Source organism: Amblyraja radiata, chromosome 10 (assembly GCF_010909765.2).
Source record: "Amblyraja radiata isolate CabotCenter1 chromosome 10, sAmbRad1.1.pri, whole genome shotgun sequence".
NCBI lineage: Eukaryota > Metazoa > Chordata > Chondrichthyes > Rajiformes > Rajidae > Amblyraja > Amblyraja radiata.
This window is the reverse complement of record NC_045965.1, coordinates 42,447,929-42,468,255: the sequence shown is the minus strand read 5'-3', so window position 1 is coordinate 42,468,255 and position 20,327 is coordinate 42,447,929. Positions and strand designations below refer to the sequence as shown.

Below are 20,327 nucleotides of genomic sequence, written 5' to 3'. Positions count from 1 at the left end.
AGCTCTCCAAAATGGTAAAAGAGGGTCAAATTGAATGACCATCATCAGTGTCTCAGGTCAGTTGGCTGCAAAAAGCAAATGCAAGCAATGCCCAGTTCACCAGAATGCATAAATAAATTAGGTGCAGCGTTCCACTTAGACCAAGGTTGGGAATTTTGACCTAAATTGATCAGGCACATCACATCTTAGTGCATCCTACTGGATTTTGTCCAACTGTTGCAGTCAGCTTTATGTCATCTTCAGGCAGTGATAGCTAAATATGCTGCAGCATTCCATCTGTGATGGATTTTTTTTGGATACAAAAGAAACCTTTCCGAGATGCTTAGAATTGGCTGGACTTCTTTACTAACAGCCTGCAACAATTCTAATTAGTTGAGCTGATCACAATGAGCATTCTCCTCTTGATATTGTGCTTATGTTTCTCGGTGTTGGAACACAGCTGCTCATTTTTTTCCTATAGAAAATAAGCCAATTTCTGCTTTGTGTTAGTTGTGGAGAGTAATATGGCAAATATTATTTGCAATTGAACAATTGGAGAATCAAGAAAAAAACTCTTCCAATTAACTGAGCGCAGATGATAGCTGTTTTTAATCTTATGCATTAACTTAACAGTTAACCAACACAGGCATTGCATTCATCTAGAACTGGGTCTCTAAATCATATCATGTTCAATATAAGACCCACCACTTAAATAATGATGCTTGCCCATACTATAATTCAGCCTTTCTATCAGTGAAAGGCTCAAACATTCCTCCTTCACCTTTAGACTCATCGGAATGTTATTTTGGCCTTTCTCATCACCCATGTCTGTAAATTTCAGCTCATCCAAGCTGTCTTTTTAAAATGTATTTATTTTTGTGAGGGGATGTGTATGTCATTGGTTCAGTTTTGCATGCCCATGGGCAGATAAGGATAGGATATAAATGCTGGTGTTGTCAATGACGCCCATATCCTTAAAAATGAACAAATGAAGAAATAGATAAATAAACTATTGTGTTACATAACATAAACCTATGCTGGACACACTCGTAACCACTTTGTGAAATGTAGCCACTTTAGGATTTCACTGTGTTATTGTAATATAGAGTTAAACAGCATAGAAACAGGCGCTTCGGCCCAATCTGTCCATGCCAACCAAGATGCTCCAGCTATACTGCCCTACTTTGACAGAAAGGAGTTTTCTTGTAAATTATGAAAACGTGTTTTTCTTTCAGCATTCTGTGATGGAATGTCTTACTTCTCTGGTATAAATATTTTCAAATTGTACTCGGAGAAGACTTGTTTTGTTCACCATTGTGTAGAGCATATCTCAAATACCCTAAAACAAGCAATAACTCAATTTTGACAAAATTGTCAGTTGCTTCCTTTTGTCAAATTAGGGCAGTATACTAGTCCCATCTAACCCTATCATATCTGTGTACTTGTCCAAATTTATTTTAAATGTTGTTATAGTACCTTCCTCAAATATCCTCTGGCTGCTTGTTCCATATACCCACCACCCTATGTGAAAAAGATGCCCCTCCAGTTACTATTAAATCTTTCCCTCTCACCTTAAAATAATGTCCCTGGTTCTTGATTCCCCATCTCTGGGTAAAAGATTCTGTACTTTTACCCTGGATATTCCTCTCATGATCTTATACACCTCTATAAGATCGCTCCTTATCCTCCTGTGCTCCAAGGAATAAAGTCTACGCCCACCCAATCTATCCCTATAGTTCAGGTTCTCAAACTCAACAAAAGCAGTCAATATAATCTCGAGCAGTGATTCAATATAATCTCAATAGCTACAATGAAAAAGCTGCTGCAAGTAAGAATTTCATTGTTCCATTGTTGGTCCATATGACAATTAAACACTCTTGATTCTTAACTTGACGCTGTACTTCAATACTTTGAGTCTGGCAAATGGTTCCATTGAATTAGATGTTTACAGTGGAAGTGCACTGTAAAAGTTGACAATACACCTTTGAATGTTCAAGAAAGAACTGCAGATGCTGGAAAAATCGAAGGTAGACAAAATTGCTGGAGAAACTTAGCAGGTGAGGCAGCATCTATGGAGCGAAGGAATAGGTGACGTTTCGGGTCGACACCCTTCTTCAGACAGATGTGGGGGGGAGGAGGGCGGGAAGAAGGGTTTTCATGCCCCCGCTCCCCCACCCCCACATCAGTCTGAAGAAGGGTCTCGACCCGAAACGTCATCTATTCCTTCGCTCCATAAATGCTGCCTCGCCCGCTGAGTTTCTCCAGCATCTTTGTCTACCTTTGAAAGTTCAAACACTGTTTCTGGGATAAACTATTTCACATGGATTGTTTGAAGGCATCTGAGGACAGAGAATCCAGATATCCAAAATTAGTATTGTGAGGGCTGACTCTGAATCTGGAAATATTCCAATTATTGATAAATCTGTAAATGATAAGTGAATCCTGCTCCTAAAAAAATATTTCCGGTATTTATATCAAGATATGACATTAAAGAGGACATAATATTGAGCCTTAATGCCATCTATGGACCCTTCGGAATTCATTCCGATTTTAGGCAAACAATATTGCCTTACGCCATTTAATATTATTAATTCTGCGCAAGTAACATTGAGACATTGTCTTAATTATGTTATGGGGAAAAAAGCCACATTAATAAATTGGGCTGATTACTATCTGTCCACATACATTTCTGTTTTCTCATGATGAATAATTTTTGATATCTTCCTTTTGAATATTTAATTTGTATTAGTATAACTATGAAATGAGTCTGCTCCCTGCCAAGTGACTGGCAGATTAAATATAAGCCTTCATTATGCTGCACACTGTGCATCTCTTTGCTTAGCACATAGATGACCTTTAATTAAAGATGTGTTTTGACATGCCCTTATCCCCTATAACCATCTATACATTCTTTCTCTTCAAAGCTTAAGCATAGCTGAGCATTGGTGTTGGCTACTTTATCATGTGTATCAGAATACAGTGAAAAGATTTGTTTGCATGCTATCCAGTCAAATCATGCTACAAGTACAATCAAGCTGTACACAAGTACAACAGGTAGTGCAAAGAGAAAAACACCAGAATGCATAATGTAATTTCACAGCGTTACAGAGAAAAAGTGCAATGGTCTGCAGTGAAGTTGGTTGGAAGATGGATACTACACCCTAGCTTATGGGAAGACTGTTCAGTTGTCTGATAACAGCAGGAAAGGAGTTGTTCCTGAATCTGGTAGTTTGTGCTTTTATGTTTTTGCATCTTCTGCCCCAGGAGAGAGGGGTGAATGTGAATGGCTGGGATGAAAAAGGTCCTTGATTATGTTGGCTGCTTTTGTGAACCAGTGTGACGTATGGATGAAGTCAATTGTGGAGAGGCTGACCTGTGTGATATACTGGGCTGTATCCACAACTCTGCAATTTCATGTTGTCTTGAGTTGCTGCCAAACCAAGCTGTGATGCATCCCAAATGATGCTTTCTGCAGTGCATCTGTAGAAGTTGGTAAGTGTTGTTGGACACTTAGCCGAACTTCCTTAGTCTTCTTAAGAAGTAGAGCTGTTGGTGTGCTTTCTTGGATGTTGCTTCAACGTGGTTGGTCCAGAACAAATTGATGATGATATTAATGCCAAGGAATTTGAAGCTCTCGACCATCTTCGCATTGGTACCATTGATGCTAATTGGGGTGTGTACTCCAGGCTTTTGGAAGACCATAACTAGCTCCTTTGTCTTGCAGACACTGAGGGAAAGGTTGTTTCTTGACACCCTGTAACTAAGTTCCAGTACTCTGTCTCGTCATTGTTCATGATCCGGACCATTACAGTGGTGTCATCTGCAAACTTGTAAATTGAGTTGGAGCAAAATTTGACGGCATGATCGTGAGTCTATAGGGAGTATAGTAAGGGGCTGAGAACTCATCCTTGTGGGGCATCACTGTTGAGAATTATTGTGGAGGATGTTTCGTCACCTATCCTCAGTGATTGTGGTTTATAGATCAATGAGGTCAAGGATCTGGTGGCAGTGGTGAGGTAATGACTCCCACATCCAGGAGTTTGGAGATGAGTTTGGTTGGGATTGTGATGTTGATAGTGAAGCTATACTTAATGAAGAGGAGTCAGATTCTTGCTGCAGAGTCTCAGGAGCTGCTTGTCAAGGAATCTTGTTTTTTAAGTTGAGAAAGAAAAACTTGGACCTCAGAGGATCCTAAAGTGCGTTTGCGTAATGTGAGACAGGAGAGCTGAATAATTAAATCAATGAACTTGTCTCAGTGATGCTGATTGAGAGATTAACATTGATCAGGATGCCATTGCTAATTTCCATGTTGCACTTCCAAATCATGCCACTGTTTATTTCAACCAGAAAGCAGGCCAAGCCGGACCAATTTAATATTCTATCGAAAATATGGCACCTTCACCAGTGGACTGCTGCCTTAAGTGCTGCCTTTACTCCCAGAAATGTTGACTTGAATTTTCTCGAATTGAAGTCTCGTAAGTGGAGCTATCATCCATGGCTCAGGTTAGAGTGCTACCCAATTAGCTCTGGAGAACATATAAATATTAAATCACTATTATTCACATTCAATTGACAACTTTGAATGGATATATAACAATTAGTGCATAATGAAGGGTTTGCTTTAAATATTACTCATTTTATTCCCCACTACTTGACTGTTTTTTAAACACTCTGTTCTTCTCCTGTTACCAGTCACCCTTCTTGTGCAATCGCTCAGGATTTAGAGCAGTGAAGGGCCTGTCCCACTTGTGCGTCATTTGCGCGTCATTTACGCGACATCATTTACGCGTCACGATGCACGACGAGCATGTGATGCGCGCATGGTGCGCATCGTGCGCGCATGGTGGGTGGTGACGTAGGCAGTGACGCGCGGTGCCCCAGGATTTTGGGATGTACAAAATCTTCACGAGCCATCTGCGTGACGCGCAAATGACGCCCAAGTGGGACAGGCCCTTGAGTTACAACCTGCTGCTTGACCTGTTTTACCTATGAGCATATTGTATAAGTTCAAGTGCTCTAGAATTACTGCAATTAAAACAGTTTTCATTTGTCATGCCACGGAGTGTTATAAAGTGCTCACTTTCAGCATCGTTTATGCTGTGACAAAACGCCTACTCTCAAATTTTCTTGGACAACAATTACAACTTGTGTGTATACAGTGATTGACTATTGCAAAAATATTTCAAATTTATTGTACAAATGTTTGAGTCTGACCTATCAGGCAAAAGCTTGATCCTAGAATTAGTTTTTAAGAAAATAAAGGTAGAACGTTTAACAATGGTGGAAGAGTTGAAGAAGTTACAGAGATATTTAGGGGATAATGATCAGTAAGGGGTTTGAAAACCGGGGTAACTATTTTCTAATTGAGTCTTTGATGAAGTGGCAGTCAATGTCAGCATTGCACACCGGTGGTGATGGATGAACAGGACTTGATTAGAGATGGAATTTCAGATGACTTCATTTACCAGGTAGAAAAGAAATGAGATAAACCAGCGATATATATGCAGTCGGCAATTCTTGAGCTAGCAAAAGGATGGTTGAATGTTTCAGTAACAGATTAACGAAGGTTGGGGCAAAGTGCAGCACTGCTCAATTATTCTATGTGCTAATCTCACGAAACGAATTATTTGTACATTTCAGTTATCCTTTTATTTGTACAGCTTTATTAATGGATATTAATTAAAGTTGGAAACAAATTAAATCAGTTTTGAGATTAAACAACAACACCAGAGATGCACAACAGATTTGATTAAAAAAAGGCGGTGATTCAGATTTGATCATTCTTGCAATTTGGAATTACAGTCAATCACTTTGTTCTGAAGCACCTATATTAGGAATTAGACAATAGACAATAGGTGCAGGAGTTGGCCATTTGGTCCTTCGAACCAGCACCGCCATTCTGATCACCATCATGGCTGATCATCCCCAAGCTGTACCCTGTTCCTGCCTTCTCTCCATATCCCCTGACTCTGCTATTTTTAAGAGCCCTATCTAGCTCTCTCTTGAAAGCATCCAGAGAACCTGCCTCCACTGCCCTCGGAGGTAGAGAGTTCCACAGACTCACCACTCTCTGTGAGAAAAAGTGTTTCCTCGTCTCCGTTCTAAATGGCTTACTCCTTATTCTTAAACTGTGGCCCCTGGTACTGGACTCACCCAACATTGGGAACATGTTTCCTGCCTCTAGTGTGTCCAAGCCCTTAACAATCTTATATGTTTCAATGAGATTCCCTCTCATCCTTCTAAACTCCAGAGTGTACAAGCCCAGCTGGTCCATTCTCCCAGCATATGACAGTCCCGCCATCCCAGGAAATAACCTTGTAAACCTACGCTGCACTCCCTCAATAGCAAGAATGTCTTCCCTCAAATTAGGGGACCAAAACTGCACACAATACTCCAGGTGTGGTCTCACTAGGGCCCTGCACATCTGCAGAAGGACCTCTTTGCTCCTATATTTGATTCCTCTTGTTATAAAGGCCAACATGCCATTCGCTTACTTCACTGCCTGCTGTACCTGCATGCTTATTCTAGCATTGAGCTGATTGTCCATTGTTCAATACATGAAGAATAGAATTGTAAGTGGCACGTGCATGGGTAGAACAGATTTGTTGTTGATAACAGTACACAAGTGCAAATTCAAAGCTGACTTTGATATAGAATCTTAAAGAATTTTTAGGATTATGAAGTTTAATTCTAGTTCTAGTTATTGTATATGATGTAGCCTCCCTCCATTGCAGCTCAGTATTTCAGTGGGAAAATGAGGAATTAATAGGCCCCGTAGCTAACAGTGATGTTCTCATGGTGATAAAACAACTTAAAGGTCAGTATTGAAATGTTGTGCTTAATCAACTGGAAGATATTAGCTGCATAAAAGAATCCTTTCACATTCTTTACACCTAGCCAAGACAATAAAGGCTACTTTGACTTTGAAGGCCACGCATTCTATAGTTTGATCTAGCACGAACGCGTAGATTTAACTAAACCAACTCCGAACCAAGCTGAGAAGAACACTTAGTACTTGACCGCTCCTCTCACTGCCGTGGGCATTCATATCGAAAAAATATTTTATCAAGAATATGAGTAAAGCTTATAGAATACCCGTCCTTTCGGATGAACTTCATATATGTTCCAATTGACTCTGATTTCTGTGGATACACTTCTCTTTTAGGTTACTCAAAGGTAAAATCTTATATTTTTGCAATAAAATATTAATAAGGGTAAAAAACTAGCTCTGAGGATTTAATGAAGGATAAAATGATACAGTTAATTACAGTATTACATTAGGAGGCTGAAACCATTAAATTAGAATTGTGACAAGCAGAGGGCCTGCACAGAAACCAAGCATTCTTTTGTGCTTGAACCCATGGCTCCAAACGTTCGTAAGTATTGAAGGAATCTAGATCATAAAAGCAAACTCTTAATATTAGGGCCAGGTTGTTCGGGAGTCAAATGACAAATCAATTTTTCACTAGAAATATTGAGGGAGCCGTTAACGACACTTCCCTGGACTGGAGTTAACTGAAGTTTACAAGATAGATGAATACATTTTTATTCAGAATATTAGGGTATATAGAGAAAGGTGGATGCATAGAATTAATATACAGATAAATTGTTTTCTAAATGAGTGATGGAACAGATTTGACAATCTTTTTCACAGTCAGAACCCTTTTCCCAGGGTGGGGATGTCAAAGACTAGAGAGCATTACTTTAAGATGAAAGGGGAAAAGTTTAAAGGAGATGTGCAGGGCAAGTTTTCTTTACATAGATGGTGGTGGATGGCTGGAATGTACTGCTGGGGGTGATGATTGAGGCAGATACGATAGTGGCATTTAAGAGGCTTTTAGATGGGCACTTGGATGTGAAGGAATGGAGGGATATGAATCATGTCGTGGCAGAGGAGATTATTTTAGTTTGGCATCATGTTCGGTAGAGGCACTGTGGGGCGAAGGGCTGCTTCCTCTCCTGTACTTTTTCTATGTTTAGATTCTGCTAAATAATAATGTTGCCATTGGTGTTTATTACGCAATGAATTTGAACATGCACCTATGGGTAATTCTTGTGAGGCCAATTAAAATGTTTCAATGTAAGTCATAGAGACAAGTAAAGTGGAATTCTCACTTTAAAATATGGAGGCTATTCATGGAAAAAATTTCAATGGTAATTTTTCAATGAAAAATCTCTGAGCAAAAATGCATGTCTCCATCAGCAAGTGCAAAATTTATTATATTTAAGCAAAAGTGCAAACTGCCTCTGTGGTCAAAGTATAAGCTTGGAGATAAAATGTTAAATTATTTGATGATAATTCAAATTGTAATTATTGCATTGTGTTTTGAAGTTGGAACAAGGTCCTGGGTGGAAGTGTGCAGTTAACTAATATTTCATTAGGTGGTGTATCACACAGTGACTTTGCACTTGCTATAATTTTATTTTGCATTGAGACCGTACCTCAAGAAATGAAAATCATGGCCACGTTTCATTAGATGACCATTATCACATGTTGTTTCTCTTCACAGCAAATTGCTTTGAAATAACATGATTAAACACATTTTCCTGGGGTTCTATTAAGTGAAGTTGCAGATCCAGCCAGCATCTGTTTATCACTCTTAATAATGGATGTCGTCTCCTATCATAAGATTATATTTCCATTTGACATAAACTGCCTAGACGGCAGATCATGAATTATTAATGGCCCACAGACTCTGAAGGAATATTGATAATAGAAATAATCCAAACTCAAAAATCAGAATGAATAAAGTTGGGTAATTGCAGAGTGCAGAAGTTAATAATATTTCTGGGAATGCTTGTTAACTCATCAAAAAAAATCATGACTTTAATATCCATGTTTATTAACTCTCCAAGTAAAGATTCAGTTTTAAGTATTAAACAACATTTTGCAAACAGATGGAGAGCAAATTAGTTAACTTTGCTTTTTGCCATTATTCAAATTGGCACTGCGTATTTTAGCACTTGTATTGACTGTGTATCCTTAAATATTTTTTATTTGTCAATTCTTACCAATTCTTTTTAAGTCATGAATTATTATTCTGACTGAGCATCAATTGCCATTTATGGTAAAGTATCTTATGTTCCATTGACCCTTGGAGTGGAAAGTAAATTCTCCAACATTCTCCATTTACATGATATAGTTACAAATGTGTCACTTATCAGTTATTAATTATTCTGAAACAGATCTTCACTCTTTACTGTCTCAATACGTCTCATTACATTAAATGTCTTAATTATTTATAAAACAATATATTTTTTCAAGTAAAGTTTAATACTTTGTGGGAATACCACATCTTCTTTCTACCTTTTTAAGTGTTGGCGTTCTATAGTCCTCATTGAAATGCATTGATAAGTACCTGGCAAAATAGAATTTTGAAAGATTTGGAGTTGTGTGGATATTTAAAATCGTTTATACATACATTACAAATGTGTATGAATTTGCTTGGTTGTCTTTTTTCTTTGAATTACTGCCTTTGCTGGAGAAATGAATAACATAAAGCTTAATATTAAACATAACATAAAGCGATCGTTTCGCTGAACACTACTCAGTCTGCCTAAACCTACTTGATATCCCGATTGCGAAACGCTTTAACTCCCTCTCCCATTCCCACACTGTCCTTTCTATGTTTGTTTAAATTGTCCACAATTTTTTTCCCCTCCCTCCTGAATGACTTGATCATTCTGACGTGTATTTCCAATTGCAAGTTTCACATTTTATATTTAATATTTCACCCTTGGGAGCATGATACATTTTATTGTTATTCTTCTTAAATAATTACTTGTTGTTAGCTGCTATTTTTATTGTGAACAGTGCTGATTTTCCATTTCAACTGCTAGTTTTCTGTTTCAAATTTATTTATTCTCCAATTTTTATTTCCAGTACACTTTCCTCTCTCTCCCACTGCTTCCCAAATCTATAAATTTCAGTCACCCTTCTTAAGGAATAATGCTATTAATCTGGAAATATTGCAGACAAGATTAATGAGAATGTTTCCAGGATTCAAGGGCCTGAGCTATGGGGAGAGATTAGGGATGTTAGGATTTTATTCCTTGGAGCATACAAGACTAAGGGAGTGACTGTATTAAGTGGTATAAGATCATGAAGTGTACAGATAGAATGAATGTGCATAGGATTTTTTCACAGATTAGGGGAATCAAGAATGGGGGCAAGGGTTAAAGTGAGAGAGGCAAGATCTAATAGGAACCTGAAGTGCAACCTTTCCCCAGAGAGTGGTGGGTAAATGGAATGAGCTGCCAGATGAAATAGCTGAGGTACAGGAACAACATTTAAAACTCATTTGGACAGGTACATGCAGGAAAGGTTTAGAGGGATATGGGCCAAACACAAGCAAATGGGACTAGCTTAGATGGGGCAGCTTGGTTGACATGGATAGGTTGTGCCTGTCCCTGTGCTGTATAACTCTGACTCACACGATTAAATTTTCACATCTCTTTTACAACCAGAACGAGGACCAAACACATGGAAGTTTTTATCAGGATGTGGTCAAGTTTACAACTTCTGAATAAGTCATGCCAGGACCAAGACATTTTGATAGGACTCATCATATAATTTGATATGGCTGAGAAAATAACTTATTTTTAACTATATCATGGGCCAATGTCTTGACCACAGATTGAAACTAAAATAAGCGAGTTTGGTATTCCGAAAAACGCAAGGAATCATGGGATTTGTCAAAGTTCAATAGAGAAAAAAAAAAGCAAACCAGGGTGCCAGGTGGCGGGAGAGCGGGGTGTAACAGCGAGAGAGAGAGAGGGGGCAGATGCGAGTGTGAGACGGGGAGAGACTGGACCGGCAGAGAGACGGTGAGAGGTGGGGAGAGAGAAGGAGGGTGAAAGACCTGTGTGTTTGTGTTTTGCTCACAGATGTGTTTTGTTTAACATTCTGCGGAGGCGGGCAATGTCCCCCAGTCCCTCCCTCCGGTCCAGGGCGGGGGGACGGAAGGGTGGTTGTGGAGGGATTATCCTCGCGCCGGGAAGTTCTTGCGGAGACGGGGTGTCCGGGACCTGAGTGAAGCCACGATAGCGAGTTCCTTTCTCCCCATCCCTCTTCCCATCCCCCTTCCCATCCCCCTTTTCATCCCACTTTTCATCCCACTTTTCATCCCCCTTCCCATCCCCCTTCCCACCCCTCTCCCCATCTCTCTCCCCATCGCCTCGCCTTTACACAGGGACAGGCGTCGCTCTGAAGGAAGGAACTGCAGATGCTGGTTTACACCGAAGGTAGACACAATGTGCTGGAGTAACTAACCGGGATGGGCAGCATCTTTGGACAAAAGGAATAGGTGATATTTTGGGTCCAGACCCTTTTCTAGAGATGTTGCTTGACCCGCTGAGTTACTGCAGCATTTTGTGTGTATCCCCGTTGATGACTGGTGTTAGGCTTTCGCTGGCACCGAGGGGGTTAACCGACAGCCACTGGATAAGGCGAGAGGTGCAACTGACGGTCCCCGGCCCATCGGGGAACGGGTGCCTGGGGAGTTGGAGCAGAGTTGAGCTGGAGTTAGAGATTCTTCTCCGTGCTGGCTGTAAGCTTGGGGCCATCACTGCTCCGGGCCGGTGTCCCGTCAGTCCAGGGTCACCCCGGACATTTCCGGCTGCCCCCGGACAGGAATGGGACACTCGGGAGGGGACAAGGATGGTAGTGAGACTCCGCTCACAAATCTGCCTCCAGGGGTTATGCAGGAGAGGGGTGCATGGTTCGCCCCTGCATAATAATCCTGTATAACCCGGGAGGACAGCCCGAGTGAGAATGGAACCCATACACCCAGGCTGAGGGGGACCAGACCGTCATTCATTAGATTGTCACTGCTGAGATTTCTGCATGGACCAGTGGAGAAGGGAGAACTAGGTTCGCTAACTCCAGTAGCAATTCAACAGCTTTTGCAGCGCCGGAGGCCCGGTTCGATCCTGACAACGGATAAAACGCAGGTCTGTATACATGCAGCAGCTCAGCTGCCAAGAATGTTTATCTCCAGTGTCCTATGACCTGGGCATGTGCAGTTGGAATACCGAACTCGCTTATTGACACTTTTGCCTTGCCATGATCCAGATATTTGGAAGAGCTTTATTGAAAAACTAGACTAAGTGGGACCCGTTGGGTCCCAGCTTTGCACGGGAGGGCTGGTCCCCCAACACAATATTCCACCTCTCCACCAATCCCAATATTGCTGGCCAGTGGGGGGGGGGCTTTCTGGAGAGCAAGCATGGTGTTGTGGGGCGAAGAGACTGGTTTCCAGAGGGCTAGTATGGACATTGTGGGCCGAATGGATTCTTGGGCTGGCAGCTCAGTCACTGAGAGCATTCACACTCACATACACACACACACATACACACACACATACACACACACACACACACACATACACACACACTCGCACTCACAATCGCACTCACAATCGCACACACATACATACACCACACATACACTCACAAACACACGCACACACACACACGCGCATGCACACACACACACAAACACACACACACACACACACACACACACACACACACACACACACACACACACACACACAAACACTCACATTCACAGACATGCACACACACACTCGCAAACACATACACACACACTCACTGACTCACACACCATATACATGGCAGTAAACTTTCTTGAATACTCACACGGCTGGGCGCGGCCTCTCCACTTTGGGGCTTCCGCAGTCAGCGTCACATCCGCAATCTGCGTGACCTCTGCACTTACCGGAAATCACGCAATCAGCGTGACCTCTGCACTCACTGGAAATTACGCAATCAGCGCGACCTGTCCACTAAGCATAAGTCACGAAATGAGCGGGGCTTTTGAACCAAACACAGTCAGACCTAATAAAGCATTTATTCCTTCTAAACACAGTCTGACCTAATAAAGCATCGCAGTTTCAAGCACAGGCAGGGCAGCAGGCCAAACAACTTATGGCATTGTCATTAAGCGCAAACAAATCATTTATTGCAAGTACATTGCAGACTCGCAGTTCAGTTGATTCACAGCTTAGAATGAGAGTCGTCGCCTCTCCCTCGCGATCTTGCATAGTGACTAAGTCACGTCCAGGCATCCGGGGTTTTCTAGTCCTGCCGCCCCCCCTGGAAGGGGCTTGACCTTCATCACGGTGATTGACATGCGAGAGGATCTCAAGGTTTTTTAAACACTCAGAACTTTTTTAATTTTCATCGATGGGAAAAATTGTCAGGGCCTGCTCAGCGGAGGAGGACTTGTGAGTAAGTTGGCCAAAAATCATAGCGATATATGGTAGCGTTTTTTCTAAAATCAATATACAGCGCAGACAGGAAGTGGTCAAGATGAGACTTTTAATTATATAGATATATGGTGGAACTGTGTAAAAATCGATGCTTAGGAGCATCTGCTTTGTTGCTCTTGAGTTCTTTTGTGTAATGAAACTGACTGTTTTCCTGTGAGAGGATATATGTGAGCTATACTCTGTTGTAGCACAGATCTTCTAATTGAACACAATGTTCGTAGCTTATAATTTTTATATGCTATTTAGAGAACACATTCATTTTGTTTCCTTGATTTTTGGCATCCTCTGCAAAAGCACACAATCAGTTTTCAGATGGGAATGTCTGCACTTTCAACAATCATGCCATTACTGCTTCTATCAGAGCTTGTTATCCTTTAACATGTAAATGTTAACAAATAACAGTTGCGGATGCAATTTGCAAAGGGAAAAAAAAGAAGCATCTTTCCACTTGCATATAATTCATTCTGCCATTTAAATAGTTCATGGAATCCTTTGATTAGGAGATGTGGCCTTTGGCATTCTTCCTGATTAAAGCACCTAATTTCAGCTAATTTACTCTGCTCGCTTGCTGTCAGATTTATTCAGCACTACTCTCCACCTTGGCTGGTGAAATTGTGATGAATTGGTAAGCCTGTCAGGTGTCAATGTGCTGACTATACTATTGTTCTCTTTGGCTCTTTGCTAGATTAGTATGAAATTTCTTATTGAAGAGTCTCAATTGTACAAGCTTAGAGTAGCATTTAAATGCTGAAAAAGCCACTGATATTTGCCAATTTTCTGGAGCACATTCACAGCTGATGGATTTATAATCAAAATTGAAGGATCCCGCCTGCTTTGTTTTATTATTCAGTGTTACTTACAGAATTCGCTTTGTATTCCCTTTTGGTTTTAAGTGGGCTGCATTTTTGTATGTCTGGCAGCCCATTGTGAATTGCACCATCTGGTGGCTATGTCAGCAACTCGAAAGATGGTAAAGTGGATAGCTGTCATTTTCCTGTTTGGCTTGTACTTCATTTTTGTGACAAGTCAGAACCATACAATGTTAGGAATCATATAAATGCATTGATATTAAAGTTGCATGGTTCACTACAATGGATTCTTCCTAAATTTGTGCAAATGGAAAGCTATTATATCAAGTGTTCCACAATTAAAATTATTCTGTTGGATATAAACAGTTATGCATGTCAACATGCAAAACTTAGAAAACTAACAAAATTGTTTCAAATAAGCTGATTGCAACCAAAAAATAGCTGAAAGTCGCAAAGGATCTCAAACCTTTATAGTTTACACCACTGAAATCACAATTTCACCCATTGTACCATTTATCTAATCGTGTTGCATCAGGTCGTGAATGGTGGTAGACAATTAGGCAGCTAACACGAGGCGGCAGCAGAAACATATACATCCTTAATGATAGCAGTCCAGCATATGAGTACAAAGGAGGGAACTGGAACATTTATAGTCAGTTCCCTGGAAGTACTGAGGGGATGACCTATTGCATTTCCTCCTGCGATCACAGCCAATGCAGAAGTCATTTTGGCTACCCTTAACATGAATCAGATTACCTGCTGAAACATGGAAACAGCAGACTAAGATAACAGGCAACATTTCCGATGAAGTACCTGTGACATGCAGTCCAGAACATGCCTCACCTTGAATTAAACTATGGTATGTTTTGTTCATGAAAAATGGAACATATCTAATTCATCTAATTATCACCCAAATGATCTATTCTTAACCTGCAGTAAAATGACGGAAGGGGCCATTAAACCTTTCTTCTTCAGTAACCTGCTCACCAGCATCTGGTTTGTGATTCATTAGGACCACTTGGTTCCTTTTCACTCCCTTGTTGCAAAATTCTGAAATGCAGTGGTAAGGTGAGAGAGATTCACCTTCTGTATCTGCCCCTTCAGCCTTAGCATCAAAGAGTTCTTATGATAGCGTAATTAATGAGAGTCAAGTGGAAAATGTTGCCGTGGTTATATATTCCATTCCTGAGTCAGTGTCCTAGACCCAACCATGATCAGCTGCTTCGTGAATGACCGTCATACCACCCGAAGGTCAAAGGACAGGATGCTCCCTGATTGTCAATTTAATTCACAACACTTCAGTAAATTAAGTGAAGCCTATTCCTGCATTTAGTAGGACAAAACGGGCTAATAGGTGGCAAGCAACATTTGTATCAAGTGTCAGGCTTGGACCATCTTCAACAAGGAGTTTGAAAATTCACCTTTGATTGCCAGTGGGATTTTCATTGCTTAGTTTAGTTCAGTTTATTATTGCCAACCTTTTGTTGTTGCGTGCTATCTAGTCAGCGAAAAGACTATACATGATTACAATCAAGCCATCCAAAGTGTACACATGCAGGATAAAGGGAATAACGCCTTTCGCACTATCAATAACCTGAAGTACCCCCCCCATCAATAACCTGAAGGGTCACCTTTGACCAGAAGATCAACTGGGGCAGTAGCATAATAAATAATAGACAATGGGTGCAGGAGTAGGTCATTCGGCCCTTCGAGCCAGTACTGCCATTTAATGTGATCATGGCTGATCATAAATTTGAAAGTAAACCAGATCCTGAGTATTCTCCCAATCTCCCAATCCCCCAATCCCTTTCCATCACTTATAAAATGCATTTTGGTGTGAATGGAATGCTCTGCACTATCTGATGTGTGAAACTTTAAACTGTGTTGAGTGTTTGTTATTTATTCTATGTTATGACTGCAGGCGAAACCATATTGTTTGTTTTGTTTTTGTCTTTTGTTTGTACCTTGTTTGGGATGTGTTTACCTTGTGTGGGACTAAAGATGGAAATTAGCTACTGGCTACAATCTTGCATATTACATGCAAATGTTTATTAATATGCACTGTCCCTAATAAAATCAATTCAATTCAATTCAATTCAAATTCAACAACACTCAAAAAGCACAACACCATCCAGAAGAAAGGAACCGATATTTTAGCACACCAGTCACTACCCTGAATATTCATTCTCTTCACCGCCAACACATTGTAGCACAGGTAAGCCCCATCTACAGTGCCCTTCATGCTGTTTGGGACCAAGACCCATTATTTTATTATTTGCCTCTGTACTCCACAATTTGAGAATTGTAATGGAAAAAGTCACATGTGGTTAAAGTGCATATTGTCAGATTTTAATAAAGGCCATTTTTATACATTTTGGTTTCACCATGTAGAAAGTTGTCATGTTTAGTATTTTGTTGCATATCCGTTGCATGCAATAACTGCTTGAAGTCTGCGATTCATGAGCATCACCAGTTGCTGGGTGTCTGCTCTGGTGATGCTCTGCCAGGCCTGTGTTACAGCTATCTTTAGCTTATTGCTTGTTTTGGGGGCTCATCCCCTTCAGTTTCCTCTTCAGCATATAAAAGACATGTTCAATTGGGTTCAGATCAGATGATTGACTTGGCCACTCAAGAATTGACAATTTATTTAGCTTTGAAAAACTCCTTTGTTGCTTTAGCAGTATGTTTGGGATCATTGTCTTGCTGTAGAATGAACCGCCGGCAAATGAGTTTTGAGCTATTTGAACTTGAGCAGATAGGATGTGTCTATACACTTCAGAATTCATTATGCTAACACTATCAGTAGTTGTATCATCAATGAAGATAATTGAGCTAGTACCTTCAGCGGTCATACATGCCCAGGCCATATCATCCCCACCACCATGTTTCACAGATGAGTTGGTATGCTTTGGATTTTGGGCAGTTCCTTCTCTCCTCCATACTTTGCTCTTGCCATCACACTGATATGTTAATCTTTGTCTGTGGTTGCTCTTTTGTTGCTCTTCTTGCCAAACTGTAACCTGGCCATCCTATTTTTGCAGTTAACCAGTGGTTTGCATCTTGCAGTGTAGCCTTTGTCTTTCTGTTCATGAAGTCTTCTGCGGACAGTGGCCATTGACAAAATCCACACCTGACTCCTGAAGAGTGTTTCTGATTTGCGTATAGGAGCAGGGAGGTTCTACTGCAGTTGTACAGGGTATTGGTGAGATCACACCTGGAGTATTGTGTACAGTTTTGGTCTCCAAATCTGAGGAAAGACATTATTGCCTTAGAGGGAGTACAGAGAAGGTTCACCAGACTGATTCCTGGGATGTCAGGACTTTCATATGAAGAAAGACTGGATAGACTCGGCTTGTACTCGCTAGAATTTAGAAGATTGAGGGGGGATCTTATAGAAACTTACAAAATTCTTAGGGGGTTGGACAGGCTAGATGCAGGAAGATTGTTCCCGATGTTGGGGAAGTCCAGGACAAGGAGTCACAGTTTAAGGATAAAGGGGAAATCCTTTAGGACCGAGATGAGAAAAACATTTTTCACGCAGAGAGTGGTGAGTCTCTGGAACTCTCTGCCACAGAAGGTAGTTGAGGCCAGTTCATTGGCTATATTTAAGAGGGAGTTAGATGTGGCCCTTGTGGCAAAAGGGGGTATGGAGAGAAGGCAGGTACAGGATACAGAGTTGGATGATCAGCCATGACCATATTGAATGGCGATGCAGGCTCGAAGGGCCGAATGGCCTACTCCTGCACTTATTTTCTATGTTTCTATCTGTCAGATAGGTGTTTGGGGATTTTTCTTTATTATAGAGAGAATTCTTCTGTCATCAGCTGTGGAGGTCTTCCTTGGCCTGCCAGTCCCTCTGTGATTAGTAAGCTCACCAGTGCTCTCTTTCTTCTTAATGATGTTCCAAACAGTTGATTTTGATAAGCCTAAGGTGTGGCTGATGTCTCTAACAGTTTTATTCATGTTTCTCAGTCTCATAGTGGCTTCTTTGACTTTAATTGGCACAACTTTTGTCCTCATGTTGATAAACCGCAATAAAAGTTTCCAAAGGTTCCTAAGACTGGAGGAATGACTAGGTATTGAGAGCTCTCTTATACCTCCATTAAGGAGGCAATTAAACACACCTGAGCAATTAAAAACGCCTGTGAAGCCATGTGTCCCAAACATTATGGTGCCCTGAAATGGGGGGACTATGTTTAAACACTGCTGGAATTTCTACACGATGCAACCAAAATTTATAAAAATACTTTAATAAAATCTGACAATGTACACTTTAAACACATGTGATTTTGTTCTATTATTAATCTCAAATTGGGGAGTACAGAGAGAAATAAATAAATGGGTCTTTGCCCCAAACATTATGGAATGTACTGTATGTTAGTGCTCTGAAGAGTGTTGCAGAACAGCAAGACCTACACTAAGGATACAGGTACATAGTTCCCTGAAAGTAGTGACACAAATAGACATGATGGTGAAGAATGCATTTGGCATACTTAGTTTCATCGGTCAAGATGTCATGTTACAACTGTACAAGTTGTTGGTGACATCACATTTTGAGTGTTGTGAACAGTTATAGTAGCCCAGCTACAGGAAGGATGTCATTAAGTTGGAAAGGGTGCAGAAAACATTCTCAAGGATGTTATTGGGTCTGGAGGGCTTGAGTTATAAGGAGAAGCTGGATAGCCGGGAACCTTTTTCCCTGGAGCATAGGATGTGTTATAGAGGTATAGAAAATCATCAAGCGCATAGATAAGCTGTGTAAGGTCGTCTAAAACTGGAAGGCATAGATTTCAAGTGAGAGAGGGAAGATTTAAAAGGGACTTTCTAAAGGCCAACATTTTCATAGAGATGTTGGTGGGCATATAGAAACATAGAAACATAGAAATTAGGTGCAGGAGTAGGCCATTCGGCCCTTCGAGCCTGCACCGCCATTCAATATGATCATGGCTGATCATCCAACTCAGTATCCCGTACCTGCCTTCTCTCCATACCCTCTGATCCCCTTAACCACAAGGGCCACATCTAACTCCCTCTTAAATATAGCCAATGAACTGGCCTCGACTACCCTCTGTGGCAGGGAGTTCCAGAGATTCACCACTCTCTGTGTGAAAAAAGCTCTTCTCATCTCGGTTTTAAAGGATTTCCCCCTTATCCTTAAGCTGTGACCCCTTGTCCTGGACTTCCCCAACATCCCCAACAGCATTCTGGCAGGCAGGTTTGCCACTGCTACACGGGTGGTTTTAAACTGAATAAGTGGGGTGGGGTGTCGAATGGGCTAGTGGTAGATGGAGTTAAAGGGAAAGGGTTTCTTAAATGTGTGAGCGTAGAGACAGAGGGGTGTAAAATGAGGGTAGAAGCAATAGGTAGCAAGGTGAAAAGTAAAAGTGGCAGGCCGGAAAATCCAGGGCAAAAATCAAAAAGGGCCACTTTTCAACAAAATTGTATAAGGGGTAAGAGTGTTGTAAAAACAAGCCTGAAGGCTTTGTGTCTCAATGCAAGGAGCATTCGTAATAAGGTGGATGAGTTGAATGTGCAGATAGCTATTAATGACTATGATATAGTTGGGATCACGGAGACATGGCTCCAGGGTGACCAAGGCTGGGAGCTGAACATCCAGGGATATTCAATATTCAGGAGGGATAGAGAGAAAGGAAAAGGAGGTGGGGTAGCGTTGCTGATTAGAGAGGAGATTAATGCAATGGAAAGGAAGGACATTAGTTTGCAGGATGTGGAATCGGTATGGGTAGAGCTGCGAAACACTAAGGGGCAGAAAACGCTGGTGGGTGTTGTGTACAGGCCACCTAACAGTAGTAGTGAAGTTGGAGATGGTATCAAACAGGAAATTAGAAATGCGTGCGACAAAGGCAAAACCGTTATAATGGGTGACTTCAATCTACATATAGATTGGGTGAATCAAATTGGCAGGGGTGCTGAGGAAGAGGATTTTTTGGAATGTATGCGGGATAGTTATCTAAATCAACATGTGGAGGAACCAACGAGAGAGCAGGCTATTTTAGACTGGGTATTGAGTAATGAGGAAGGGTTAGTTAGCAGTCTTGTTGTACGTGCCCCCTTGGGCAAGAGTGACCATAATATGGTTGAGTTCTTCATTAGGATGGAGAGTGACGTTGTTAATTCAGAAACAATGGTTCTGAACTTAAAGAAAGGTAACTTTGAGGGTATGAGACGTGAATTGGCCAAGATTGACTGGCAATTAATTCTAAAAGGGTTGACGGTGGATATG

The 20,327-nt window shown here is 41.0% G+C and overlaps 1 protein-coding gene and 1 long non-coding RNA gene across 10 annotated transcripts in view; one reads left to right on the top strand and one right to left on the bottom strand.

The window, feature by feature from the left end:
- mast2 (microtubule associated serine/threonine kinase 2) overlaps positions 1–20,327 on the top strand; it is a 349,172-nt gene that overhangs the window by 217,449 nt on the left and 111,396 nt on the right. The gene's annotated exons all lie outside the window — the stretch shown is intronic.
- LOC116977845 lies at positions 1,240–19,666 on the bottom strand. The gene is made up of 3 exons (XR_004413314.1): positions 19,655–19,666; positions 17,026–17,029; positions 1,240–1,388 (listed from the first exon to the last, which is right to left on the bottom strand). It is a non-coding gene; the product is annotated as an uncharacterized LOC116977845 (long non-coding RNA).